Below are 14,432 nucleotides of genomic sequence, written 5' to 3'. Positions count from 1 at the left end.
GGCTCCGCGATCTTCTGTGCCTGCTACTAAAGAGAATGAATATTCTCTCTTCTCCACGCCCATGGGAGTGGAGAAGAGGGAATATTCATTTCCCTTTAGCAGCGGGCACACGTGGTAGCTGCAGCAGCTGGCTACTGAGTGTGTCCCGCTCCTCCGCTGCCACAATCCCTCCGTCCGCCGCCGCAGCCCCCCACCACTATCAACCAACAGAATATGTATATACTCGAGTATATACCCGAGTATAAGCCGAGGCGGGCTTTTTCAGCACAAAAAATGTGCTGAAAAGCTCGGCTTATACTCGAGTATATATGGTAATAAAATACCAAAAAAGCAGTGCTATATATGAGAAGAATCTAAAGAGAAGCTGCATAGGTGTTCAATATATTTATTTGTGCATGAAAGTTGTTAATAACATGCAAAGATGAAAAAAGAAAGCCTGAATATACAGTCACTTTCTATAGAAAGGAGCAGATGTTGATGATTCCACTTCTGAGGCCTTGGGTTGCACTTGTGGCGGTTTTGGATATCCAGGTCTGGATCACACATGACAGAGAGGAGAAGAGCAGGAATGTGTGATGTGTGATCTGTGTAGATGGAGCTTTTCTGGATTCCTAAAGCACAAAGATCAACCATTTGGCCTTCTGTTTGACCATGGCCAGGAAGGTGAAGGAGCAGCCGCTTCTTCTCTCTGTCCATGGCCAGGTAGGAGAAGGAGCAGCCGCTACCTTCTGTCTGTACAAAGCCAAGTATGAGAAGGAGCAGTCACTTCCTTCTGTCTGTACAAGACCAAGTAAGAGAAGGAGCAGCAGCTTCCTTCTGTATGTCCATATCCGGTAGGAGAAGGAGCAGTCGCTGCCTTCTGTCTGTACAAGGCCAAGTATGAGAAGGAGCAGCCGCTACCTTCTGTCTGTACAAGGCCAAGTATGAGAAGGAGCAGCAGCTTCCTTCTGTCTGTCCATATCCGGTAGGAGAAGGAGCAGCCGCTGCCTTCTGTCTGTCCATATTTTGTAGTCGTCTCCTTACCACCACACTGTAGATGAGTCGTCCAGATGGTAACATAGCAAGTATGGCTGAAAGAAATCCTTCAATTTCAGCCTTTAATTACTTGCTATGTTGATCCAGAGGAAGGCGAAAAATAACCCCGAGGAATTGTTGTTGGATTATCCTCATATCAGGGGAAAAAATTCCTTCCTGACCCCAAATATGGCGATCGGAATAAATCCCTGGATGTTTGGTGCTCCAATCTACGTGGCTGTTACGTGGTGGAAGCTCGGTAGGATTTGTCACAGTCCGGTAAATGAGAAAGTCCAGTGTAGTTGTCTCATCCAATTCATGTAAATCTTCATTCCTAGATGTTACTGGAATGGGGCTGATTATTATCAGCCTAATACTCCTGTAAGAAGAGAAATATACACGTCTGAGAATCGGCTCCTCACATATATACTGTATACGGGGGGTGTAATAATAAGGTGTATAGTGGGTATGCATGTTACTGGGCAGTGATAGCACTATGTTTCCCTACGTCCTACACTTACATAGTCTTATTTGAATGGTGGGTCGGCTCTGCCGGACTCCACGTCGCTCCAGTTTATGAACTGGAAGAATGGGTGCTCTCGGATGGTCGATGTTATGGCAAATCGGGAAAATGGAGTTTTACAGAGAAGCTGGAAAATGAGAAAGACCATTAGTCATTATATAATGTATTATTAATGATACATTATTACACAATATCTATCTACTGTTTACATCTAATCTTCTACCTCTCCTTATAATCACCCATCATTATCCTTCATCTGACCCTACTCACCCCGTCTAAGATGTCAATGGCATCAATGCTGATCCCGGGTGGAAAATATGGGACGTCCTCCTGCAGAGACTTGTGGTACTCCTTCGTTGAGCCTCGGCTATAGAATGGCTTTATCCCTACAATCATCGTATATAGGATGACACCGAAGGAAAATGAGTCCACCAAATGGTTGTAGCTCTTACCGTCCATTATCTGTGGGAACATAAGATAGGAGATGATCTGAATATACCGGGCAGGGGATTTACACACAGAGGATATAAAGACCGATCTGTGGACAGATATCTGCAGGATACTTTGTGATCAGATTATTCCTCAGTCCTACTATTGTCATTAATCACACAGGGATGTTACTTACCTCGGGTGCGATGTAACCTTTCGTGCCAACATATTTGTTCAATATGTCGTCCTCAAACATGACTATGGCGGATAAGCCAAAGTCAGAGATTTTAATGTGTCCGGTCTCATTGAGGAGGATGTTCCCTGGCTTCACGTCCCTGCAGGGAGAAGACAATGATTGTGAGGAGAATTCATGAAAAGAACTTTCTACAATAGATATGAAAGGAGACAACAGAGAGTCACAGGGGACAGATTTATGAAGATGAACTGATTACCGATGTATGATGTCACGTTCATGCAGGAATTGGAGTCCGCACACCATCTCTGCCGCAAAGAGTCTGTGGAGTAGAAAGTACAGGTTGGATCAATGGTTAGATACACAATCAAAAAGACAACATTAGGAGATGACACGTGTCCTATTTATGTCATAATTTTCTCCTGCTGTCATTGTCTATTGGTCTTGGACTACAATGTACAGGCAGCAAACCAGTATAAGACTTTACCTTGTTGTTACAGTATCAAAAGGCATCAATCGTGCCATGTGGCCACTCAGGTCTCCTTTGGCCATAAAGTCCATGGCTACTTTATATTCTGTAGGTGTCTCCATGACTGCTCGTGCTGACATTAGGTAGCGGCACCCGGTGGCTATTAGCAGGACGTCCATCTCTGCACTGATCATCTCCTCTGAACAACGACTCTTGTTCATGATTTTCACGGCCAGCAGTTCTTTACTGACCGGATGTGATGCCAAGACGACCTGGAGGAAAATCATAACAGATCAGACCCGACTCTCATCTATTATAGGGATCTGTGTAATGGATCACTGGTTTATCCCAGTCACCATTACATATGAACACCCAGTAATGAATATGTATCTCCCGCCTGTGTATCTGGGGCAGGATACATTGAGGAGCACGGAGGAGTAGAAATTCACACTTACTTTTCCGAAGCCTCCCTTTCCAAGATCTTTCTGGAACTCGAGACTGGAAATGTCAATAGGAATATTTGCCTTGACCAGTTCTCCCGAGACATTGGCATACCCAAGGTCTTGTACTGGTATGTCCGATGAGTCAGAGGATGTCTCACTGCTTCCATCTGCTGAGATGATACAAGATTTATTAAGAAATATATCTCCAGAACCTACATTACATTTTAATCAGATTGATATAAATCAGCAGGAAATGTCTAATATTTGTTTTTTCCTTTATCAAAATTGTCTATTAGCAAAAATGTCCTTGTTGCCCATAGCAACGATTCACAGCACAGATTCTATTTCTTAACATTCCATCATAGAACAATGAAATGTGACTGGTTGCTACGGGCAACAAGGACAGTTCTTCAGTTAGATAACATTAATATTTGTGGCCTGTACATGACATTAGGACTATAATCCCCCTCACCCCCAGTCTTATTTTTCTGAGTAAGTTTCTATCTTACCTGGTTCATCATTGTCCACTGATCTGTCAGGTGAAGAATCACTCAGCTGGAAGAGAAACTCTGGGATGGAATTGGTTTCAGATGATGACTGGGATCTCTGTAATGCATCATTCCCATTTATAATGGGTTTAGCATAGATCAGATGTCTCCTGCATTGGACAACCCAGTCTCTGCTGTTCTTAATTCTTTTCTGGACTGCTGCTCTTTGCAGGTTCGGTGTCTCTAGACTTTCAGATGTGGATGAGACTTGTCTTGATGTTTCTTGGAGAACCTCTTCCACCTCTATCTCTGCGCTGATGTTTCTCCGCTTATTGAGGATGGCTTCTTTGTTTCTCCTCCTTATTTCAGGGACCAGATCTCCGATTTTTTTCAAGGAGATAAGGATGGCCCTCTGAAGCTCAGCGGAGGCTGCAGAGTGAGACTCCATGATGTTCTCCATGGTCCTTCTCTCTGTAAAGATCTCATGTCTTTTGGACTTTCTCATTTTATCCAGATGTTGTCGTTTGGACGCCATCTCTGAGGCGTCAGTGTCCATGTCCGGTAATATAATGTCTTTTCGCCCTAAAGCGAACAACGGTTTCTGCTCTTCATTTAATCCTCTCCTCTCTCTTAGAACCCGATCTCTTTGGGCTCGTCTTCTTTCTATATTCATTGTAGAATCAATTTTTGCTTTGTTTATCACAAAAACAAAAGAACTCCCTCACCCTTGGGGGTCTGTGAGGCAGTGATTTCCTTAAGGCCATAACACTGGGATCTAGAATGCGATGATGTCATCACACCACTTGTGACATAACATTTATCGCGATGTCACAGTGCTGCAATCTCAATCTCTCTCCCTCTTTTTCTCTCTGTGTATACATATATATATATATATATATATATATATATATATATATAGTGATAGGTAGATAGCTAGGTTTATATGTATCCATAAAACACAAAGGCAGCGCTCCATAGTACAATTTGTGATGATTTATTGACCCATCATGTCAGGGCAACTTTTCGGTCCAGTGGAGACCTTTTTCAAGCAGTGAATCATTGTATCATAGTCATATAAATAGGTGATCCAATCAACTTACAATTAATATACAATTAAATTTTTGTGAAATACGAAAGTGACAATAGTGCAAAAAATTGCACAGTGCAATATAATAATGTCAGAGCACAATTAATTTTACTATAAAACATCCACCACATTTACCCAATCATCATAATATCATAATTCCTTTAATTAATACATGTGTGCATAATATATGTTAATATGTGGTGATTTCTATGACTCACCCCACCACTCACAGTATAGGGACATGTGCCCACACATGGATGCGCTGCTCCTGGCATCCCGGAAGTTACACAGCGTATGTCCGTAATGCACATAAGAAAAACATGTTACTAGCTTCTGCGCATGCGCATCGCCATGTTGTACTCCAAATCGTCATCTTTTTAAAGACAATCATTTCAATTCTTTTTCGCGCATGAGCAATACGGATCTCAAAGGATAAGGCGCCATATTAGTAGAGGGCCACTTCTACATTTGACCATATAGGTATATATACACTACCGTTCAAAAGTTTGGGGTCATTTAGAAATTTCATTATTTTTTAAAGAAAAGCACATTTTTCTTCAATGAAGCTAACATTAAATGAATCAGAAATACACTCTATACATTGTCAATGTGGTAAATGACTATTCTAGCTGCAAACGTCTTGTTTTTATTGCAATATCTACGTAGGTGTATAGAGGCCCATTTCCAACAACCACCACTCCAGTGTTTTAATGGTATATTGTATTAACTGTGCTAACTGTGTAAGAAGGCTAATGGATGCTTAGAAAACCCTAGAAAACCCTTGCACAAGTATGTTAGCCCAGCTGAAAAAGGTTTGGCTGATTTGAGAAGCTATAAAATTGACCTTCCTTTGAGCAAGTTGAGAATCTGGAGCATTACATTTGTTTATTCTATGAAACTCTCAAAATGGCCAGAAAAAGAGAACTTTCATGTGAAACTCGACAGTCTATTCTTGTACTTAGAAATGAAGGCTATTCCATGCGAGAACTTGCCAAGAAACTGAAGATTTCCTACAATGGTGTGTACTACTCCCTTCAGAGGAGAGCACAAACAGGCTCTAACCAGAGTGGAAAGAGAAGTGGGAGACCCCGCTGCACAACTGAGCAACAAGACAAGTACATTAGAGTCTCTAGTTTGAGAAATCGACGCCTCACAGCTCCTCAACTGGCAGCTTCATTAAATAGTACACCCAAAACGCCAGTGTCAACGTCTACAGTGAAGAGGCGACTCCGGGATGCTGGTCTTCAGGACAAAGTGGCATTTTGACTTGTTTTCAGGACAATACATCAAAGTTGGATCAGCCTGTAGTGTGTTTTTCCACTTTAATTTTGGGGGTGACTCCAAATCCAGGCCTCTATTGGTTAATAAGTTTGATTTCCATTGATGATTTTTGTGTGATTTTGTTGTCAGCACATTCAACTTTGTACAGAACAAAGTATTCAATGAGAATATTTTATTCATTCAGATCTAGGATGGGTTATTTGAGTGTTCCCTTTATTTATTTAAACTCCTAAACCCTTCATCCAAGTTTAATGTGGATACCCTCAAATGAAAGCTGAAAGTCTGAACTTCAACTGCATCTGAATTGTTTTGTTTAAAATTCATTGTGGTAATGTCTAGAACCAAAATTAGAAAAATGTTGTCTCTGTCCAAATATATATGGACCTAACTGTATATACACAAACCAGAGAAACCTGACCAGCACCTCCTACTGTGAACTGGTGCCAGCTGCCGTAACTATAAAATATATCAAAAGAATGCAGCAGCACTCCATATGGCCAAGATACGTCTTAACAATGAAAATAATGAAAATATTAGATCTAAACTGTTTTGCTCAGCAACAAGTACTTACAAAAAATGAAGGTTAACCATTAACCAGCAGGTGTTGTATAAACAGCTCTGCTTGCCCTTTAAATGTAGGTGTTTTTAGCCCAGAAGAAGACATGTTTGTCCATTTAGTTGTAGGCTTATAGCCCAAAAGTGGCATGTTAGGCAGGGGGAGGTTACCTTGCCATGGCTGATGGGGGCACACATGAATTGTCCAATTTATGCGCTAAAAACCTTCATTTTTTGTAAGTACTTGTTGCTGAGCAAAACAGTTTAGATCTAATATTTTCATTATTTTCATTGTTAAGACGTATCTTGGCCATATGGAGTGCTGCTGCATTCTTTTGATATACAGTACAGACCAAAAGTTTGGACACACCTTCTCATTTAAAGATTTTTCTGTATTTTCATGACTTTGAAAATTGTACATTCACACTGAAGGCATCAAAACTATGAAATAACACATGTGGAATTATATACTTAACAAAAAAGTGTGAAACAACTGAAAATATGTCTTATATTCTAGGTTCTTCAAAGTAGCCACCTTTTGCTTTGATGACTGCTTTGCACACTCTTGGCATTCTCTTGATGAGCTTCAAGAGGTAGTCACCGGAAATAGTTTTCACTTCACAGGTGTGCCCTGTCAGGTTTAATAAGTGGGATTTCTTGCCTTATAAATGGGGTTGGGACCATCAGTTGTGTTGTGGAGAAGTCAGGTGGATACACAGCTGATAGTCCTACTGAATAGACTGTTAGAATTTGTATTATGGCAAGAAAAAAGCAGCTAAGTAAAGAAAAATGAGTGGCCATCATTACTTTAAGAAATTAAGGTCAGTCAGTCCGAAAAATTGAGCAAACTTTGAATGTGTCCCAAAGTGCAGTTGCAAAAACCATCAAGCGCTACAAAGAAACTGGCTCACATGAGGACCGCCCCAGGAAAGGAAGACCAAGAGTCACCTCTGCTTCTGAGGATAAGTTTATCCGAGTCACCAGCCTCAGAAATCGCAGGTTAACAGCAGCTCAGATTAGAGACCAGGTCAATGCCACACAGAGTTCTAGCAGCAGACACATCTCTACAACAACTGTTAAGAGGAGACTTTGTGCAGCAGGCCTTCATGGTAAAATAGCTGCTAGGAAACCACTGCTAAGGACAGGCAACAAGCAGAAGAGACTTGCCTGGGTAAAGAACACAAGGAATGGACATTAGACCAGCGGAAATCTGTGCTTTGGTCTTATGAGTCCAAATTTGAGATCTTTGGTTCCAACCACCGTGTCTTTGTGCGACGCAGAAAAGGTGAACAGATGGACTCTACATGCCTGGTTCCCACCGTGAAGCATGGAGGAGGAGGTGTGATGGTGTGGGGGTGCTTTGCTGGTGACACTGTTGGGGATTTATTCAAAATTGAAGGCATACTGAACCAGCATGGCTACCACAGCATCTTGCAGCGGCATGCTATTCCATCCGGTTTGCGTTTAGTTGGACCATCATTTTTTTTTCAACATGACAATGACTCCAAACACACCTCCAGGCTGTGTAAGGGCTGTTTGACCAAGAAGGAGAGTGATGGGGTGCTACGCCAGATGACCTGGCCTCCACAGTCACTAGACCTGAACCCAATCGAGATGGTTTGGGGTGAGCTGGACCGCAGAGTGAAGGCAAAAGGGCCAACAAGTGCTAAGCATCTCTGGGAACTCCTTCAAGATTGTTGGAAGACCATTTCCAGTGACTACCTCTTGAAGCTCATCAAGAGAATGCCAAGAGTGTGCAAAGCAATCATCAAAGCAAAAGGTGGCTACTTTGAAGAACCTAGAATATAAGACATATTTTCAGTTGTTTCACACTTTTTTGTTAAGTATATAATTCCACATGTGTTAATTCATAGTTTTGATGCCTTCAGTGTGAATGTATAATTTTCAAAGTCATGGAAATACTGAAAAATCTTTAAATGAGAAGGCGTGTCTAAACTTTTGGTCTGTACAGTATATACTGTATATATATATATATATATATATATATATATATATATATATATATACAGTACACACCAAAAGTTTGGACACACCTTCTCATTTAAAGATTTTTCTGTATTTTCATGACTATAAAAATTGTACATTCACACTGAAGGCATCAAAACTATGAATTAACACATGTGGAATTATATCAGTTGTTCCTGATCCCTCCATCCTCAGGATTGAGACCCCACTACCCATTGAGATCTAAACACCAGCTTTGTTCCCATCCATTAACCAGAATAGGTTCCCTGTACAAATCTTATTTCTTGCTGAATCTCTCAAAGATAATGCTTAAAAAGGTATAAAAAAAAAATGCCCTTCAAGAGGGGATGCTTCATATGGTAATTAGGCTTACTTGCTATATAAACTGAGGTCAACAACAGAAACGCAAAAAGATCGTAGATTATTTATTATGCATAATGGGCACAGCGGAGGGTTTGATATGACTGGAAAAATGTTAAAGGTTCTTTGGGTTTACATTTTAACTTATCTGTTTTTTATTCAATATTTTAGAATAAATTAACTTTTAGGGTATGTGCACACGTTCAGGAATTGAAGCAGAAATTTCCTGAGCGTTTTTGCCTCTCCCTGGCAAAAAAAAAAGCATGCGGATTTTTATGCGTTTTGACGAGTTTTTAAATGCATTTTTTAAGTGTTTTTTGAAGCGTTTTTGAGCATCAATGAATGATTTTTGGAGCTAAATAAAGTTGGTGGGACATTGCTTAAGCTCTTGGATTACCATAAGAACTGGTGTGAGTATGCAGGTTCATTTAAATGATTAAAGAATGGGTCTGTTGTATTTCAAATAAAGTGTTTACACTGTGTCTGTCTGTTTCTTTACTTTGTTTGGTCATGAAAGGTCTGATTGACACCTTGACATCACCAAACAAAAGAGCTGGGTGTTAGCTAGTCCTATTCACCCAATCTTCATTAGCATTTCTATTCAAGTGATTTATGCAACTGTTGTGAGCTGCTTTTTTATTTTAGCCTGGGAAGGTGCCACAAGCCAAACATTTCCCTGGCCATTAAATAACATCTCACAGCTGTTTCGTTAGCCACTACATCCCCAGATCAGCTCTCAGCAGCACTTTGGACATAACGTATTTATGTTGCGTCCAAAATGCGGTTTTCTAATGCCGCACTTTTGTTGTCGGTACATTTGAATCTATCGCATATAATGACACTGGAATCGGTCAAAATCTGCAGAGGAGACTGGTGTGTCTGCTACAGAAATTGATACGCTGCGGGTTAGTTTGGGTGAGTGGCCACGGTCAGGAGCCACTGCAGGTTTGACGCTGCGTGTATATACAGTGTAAAACCCGCAGCGTCCAGATGTTACAGCATAGTGGATGGGATCTCTAGAAATCCCATGTCCTCTATACATGGATCAGAGGCTGCGATGTCAATTTCTCTTGCGGAGTTGCTAGTCTCCACAACAGAAATTTACCACTAGAAAGTATTGAATGCGGTAAATACGCATGGTTCAGTGAACACATGTGGATTTACCTGCGTTCAATAGAATGCAACGTTTTGGACGCACAAAAAAATTGCGTCCAAAGCATTGCTATGTCTGAATTATGGGCACAGAGCATAAAATTTAAAAAAAATGGCGTGGGCTCCCACGTCATTTTTATAACCAGCAGAGGGAAAGCTGACCGCTAGGGGCTCATATTAGTAGCCGCTTAAGGGGCCATTAGCCAACAATGTTCCATGGCTATTAATATCAGCTGACCAGCTGATTACCGGCTTCAGCAATCAGCTGATGGTCACGCGACCATCAGCTGATTGCTGCCGGCCCTGATCACCTGATGGTCACGCGACCATCAGCTCATCGGTGACGTCAGCGATCACCTGATGGTCGCGTGACCATCAGGTGATCACTGATGTCACCGATCAGCTGATGGTCGAACGACTATCAGGTGATCAGTGATGTCATCGCAGGTCCTGTAAGTACACTGCGGGGCACGAACCCGCGTCTAGCAGTGTACTACGAGCCACCAACGGGAAAACATCGCAGAGAAGGACACCGGGGGCATCCGGACAGGTGAGTATAAGGATTTCTTTCTTTTATTTTCACTTTTTTAAGCTTTTTTTTTACTGCCACTGGCACGTGGGCTGGGAGAAGCAGGCTGGTGCTTCTCCCATCCACGCTGCTCTCGCTGTTATCAGCCACTGTTTTTGCCCACTGACCTTAAAGGGGTATTCCAATCTTATAGTATACGTCATAAAGTGATCATAGATAAAGTCATATATAAAATTGAAAAATCCATAGAGACATCTCCGGAGAGGGGACATATCACCCTCACACATGGGATTAATTCTAACTAGGGAAGTGAGAAAGAGCTGACACTTCAACCTCTCTTGAAGTAGGACCTCCTGCCGTGAACAGGTTATTATAAACAAGGGATCTCTGAGAATCAGTCAACAAGCCTAGGATTCATATATGCAGAGGAGGAGAAGTACAAGGGATTCCTCTGTTCAAAGGAATAATTAAGCAGAGAAATTCCTATCAATCAAGTATCAATAGCAGCAAGAATAGATATTCGTAGGGTATTAAAACCTAACTTTTATTATAAAATAGGGGAATATGTAATCAAAACAGACACTACCACAAAAAAGTGCTCAATGGTTCACCAGAGCACATAAGTAAAAAATGGTTTGGTCTCACCCCTTCAATGTCCAGAGCAGGCCAACCATAGTTGTAACGGAGAAGTCAGGGGAGGGATACAAACCCTGTTGTGCCCCGTGCAAGTCTCCCTTCCTAACAAAGACAGTCCCCAAACAAGGTCCTGTCCTAGAAAATGTCCCTTAGTTCCCTCCCGACGCATTTCACCCATTGATCTAAGTGGCTCATCAGGGAAAAGGGAATATAAATTAGAAACTATAAAGTTCAAATATTAGAACCATAGTAAAATCATTGGCACTGAAATTTTCTGGGGTTGCACCAGTGACGAGTAACCATTGTTCTGTCGGCAGAATCCTGCACAACTTAGTCAGTCATTGAGCACCTTTTTTGTGGTATTGTCTGTTTTGATTACATATTCCCCTGTTTTTATATGTTTAGAATAAGTTAGTTTTTAAAACCCTACTAATATCTATCCTTGCTGCTATTGACATCTGTTCAAAGGAAATATCAGTGATCAATATTGGAGTTTGCATCGATCCAATATTTATGGGAGATATATTTTCGGCATTGTAGCAAAGGGACGAACATAACGCATTCACTCTCATCACTGTAAGGCCGGCCAAACACCTCCAACTTAATATCGGGAAGATGGATGATGCTATCTATGTTTCTTCTCTATAGAAAGGTAAAATCTTGACAGGAAACATGATAATGATATCTCCCTCCTGGGACCTCCATGGGCGAAGATTTCCTAAAAGTTGGGGATCTCAAACTTTTAAAAGACCTAGCACATCCCATGACCAGCCCCCATATGAGCTCACCAAGGGGAGGTATGTGGGCGTAACCTTGATCTAATAAAAATCAGAGTTTAGGTTTTGGTAATTTTTCAGTCCTGGAAGGTAAAGCTTCCTGTAGTTCTGTCAGTTTTCCTAAGGAGTACCTCCCTCCACTAAGCTCTGAGCCATTTCTGTGACACAGGTTTAGTACTTTTCTTTTGTTATCCATTTTATGCTATGTGATTGTATATATCGTATTGTTTTGTTCCTATTTTGTATCCTCTCCGTATATTTTTATAAACACTGTGTAACATCCCTGGCGGCATGCTGGCATGGCTTACCACCTCCCACCATGCAAGACGGCCATCTTACCTATCAGTCCAGGCTGCACACTTTGCTCCAGTACCTGCTGTGTGCATGTCTCTTGTCTGATTGCTTAGGGCGGCGGCGCGGTTACTGCCTGTTTCTTATAGTTACTGTGTGCACAGTCCTAATGCGTCCCCAGCCTATTGCTGTGAGTCACTGGATACTTAAACCCCCTCCACCCAGTAGGAGGTGCCTGACCAACACTTTCTTTCAGTGTGTTCTGTGCAACTGAGTTGCCAGGTCCTGTCCTGTATCTTGTCTGTTTCCACCACCCTGGGGGCTGTATACCCAGGCCTGTTACCTGTATCTGTGACTTCTAGTCTGTTCCGCCACCCTGGGGGCTGTATACCCAGGCCCGTTATCTTTATCTGTTACTTCTAGTCTGTTTCCGCCACCCTGGGGGCTGAGTTTCCAGGCTCGTTCCTGTATCTTGTTCCGGGTTCAGTTTCTGTCTGAACTGTGCCCTAGCCCGTTACCTGTTTGTCTCTATGTCCGTACCTTCCCTTTTCCTGCAGTGTCTGAACCTGCACCTAACTCCAACTCGTCTCTGTACTTCTGTTTGTGAGTTTTGTGTCCACTCGCTACTTCATTGTAAGTACCTTGTGTGTATCTGGTTCTGCTTGTGCTGTTTCCCTGCCTCCGTATCTACATCCTGTGTTCTATCTTCCTGTATTTTCCAGTCTATTCCATGTGAACAGAGCCATGTCCTGTCTGCCTGCACCTTCTGCTCTGTTCTGCTCAGCTTGTCCACCGCATCTGCGGTTTCGCTCTGCTCTGCTTGTTCACCGCATCTGCGGTTTCGCTCTGCTCTGCTTGTTCACCGCATCAGCGGTTTTGCTCTGCTCTGCTTGTCCACCGCAACTCCAGAGGTTCTCAATGGGGTTGAGGTCAGGGGAGCATGGGTGCCACACCATAAGTTTGTCCCCTTTTATGCCCATAGAAGCCAGAGATGCAGATGTGTTATGTGCAGCATGAGACGGGGCATTATCATGCATGAAAATGATCTTGCTGCGGAATGCACGGTTCTTCTTCTTGAGCCATGGAAGGAAGTGCTGTTTGAGAAACTCAACATACATTATGGAGTTCATCTTTACCCCTTCAGGGATCCTAAAAGGGCCGACAATCTCTCTCCCCATGATTCCAGCCCAAAACATTACTCCACCTCCTCCTTGTTAGCGCCGTAGCCGTGTTTGCATGGGGTGTCCATCAACCAGCCATCCTCCACTCCATCCATCTGGACCATCGAGATCATTTCATGCATGATAATACCTGTCTCATGCTGCACATAACACATCTGCATCTCTGGCTGCTATGGGCATAAAAGGGGACAAACTTATGGTGTGGCAACCATGCTCCCCTGACCTCAACTCCATTGAGAACCTCTGGAGCATCATCAAAAGGAGTGTCTATGATGGCGGGAGGCAGTTCACATCTAAGCAACAGCTCTGGGAGGGTATTCTGTCCTCATGCAAAACAATTGAAGCAGAAACCATCCAAAACCTGACAAATTCAATGGACGAGAGAGTTCAGAAGCTTCTTTCGAACAAGCGGTCCTATGTGCAAATGTAACATCACCTAGAATAAAGTTTTGAGTTGAAAACTGTTTGATTTCAGTTTGTAATAACCTGCTAATGCTTATAATTTCAAAAATGACCATTTTTTTGTTCTTTATTAAAATGAAAAGGTTGAAAACTCTGCTGTGCATAATAATTTGGAACATGCATTTTGAGTGCAGTTTCAGTTTTTTATTTTTTTAAAAATATACTGTTATCATAGGCAGTTTGTACAAAAACCTTTCAATTGTACTCTAATAGTTATTTGACTGGAAAATTACAATGACTGCAATTCATATAGGTAATTTGGGAAAATCTGAGAAAATATTATTTGCATAATAATTTCGAACACAGTGTATATATTCCATGCGTTGGAATCAGAGGTGCATATACCATACACTCACTGTGAGTTCCACAATAACCAACCCAGTAGGGAAAACAGCCGTGGGCTCATCCATCACTCGTCAGTCAATTGCGTAATTGTATTGACGATTGAAGGCAGCGCAGCTGAGTCCCCTAACAAACTGGCGGTAGCGGTGGGATCTGCGCGAACTTCCTGGTGTTCTCCCTGACAGATACTGCTCCCAGCATTGGCACCTACATCTGTCTTGAGAACATGGCTCTG

This window comes from Phyllobates terribilis, unplaced genomic scaffold (assembly GCF_046119375.1).
Source record: "Phyllobates terribilis strain yellow unplaced genomic scaffold, ASM4611937v1 Scaffold_13__5_contigs__length_258822181, whole genome shotgun sequence".
NCBI lineage: Eukaryota > Metazoa > Chordata > Amphibia > Anura > Dendrobatidae > Phyllobates > Phyllobates terribilis.
The sequence above is the reverse complement of the archived record's forward strand: the minus strand, read 5'-3'. Positions refer to the sequence as shown.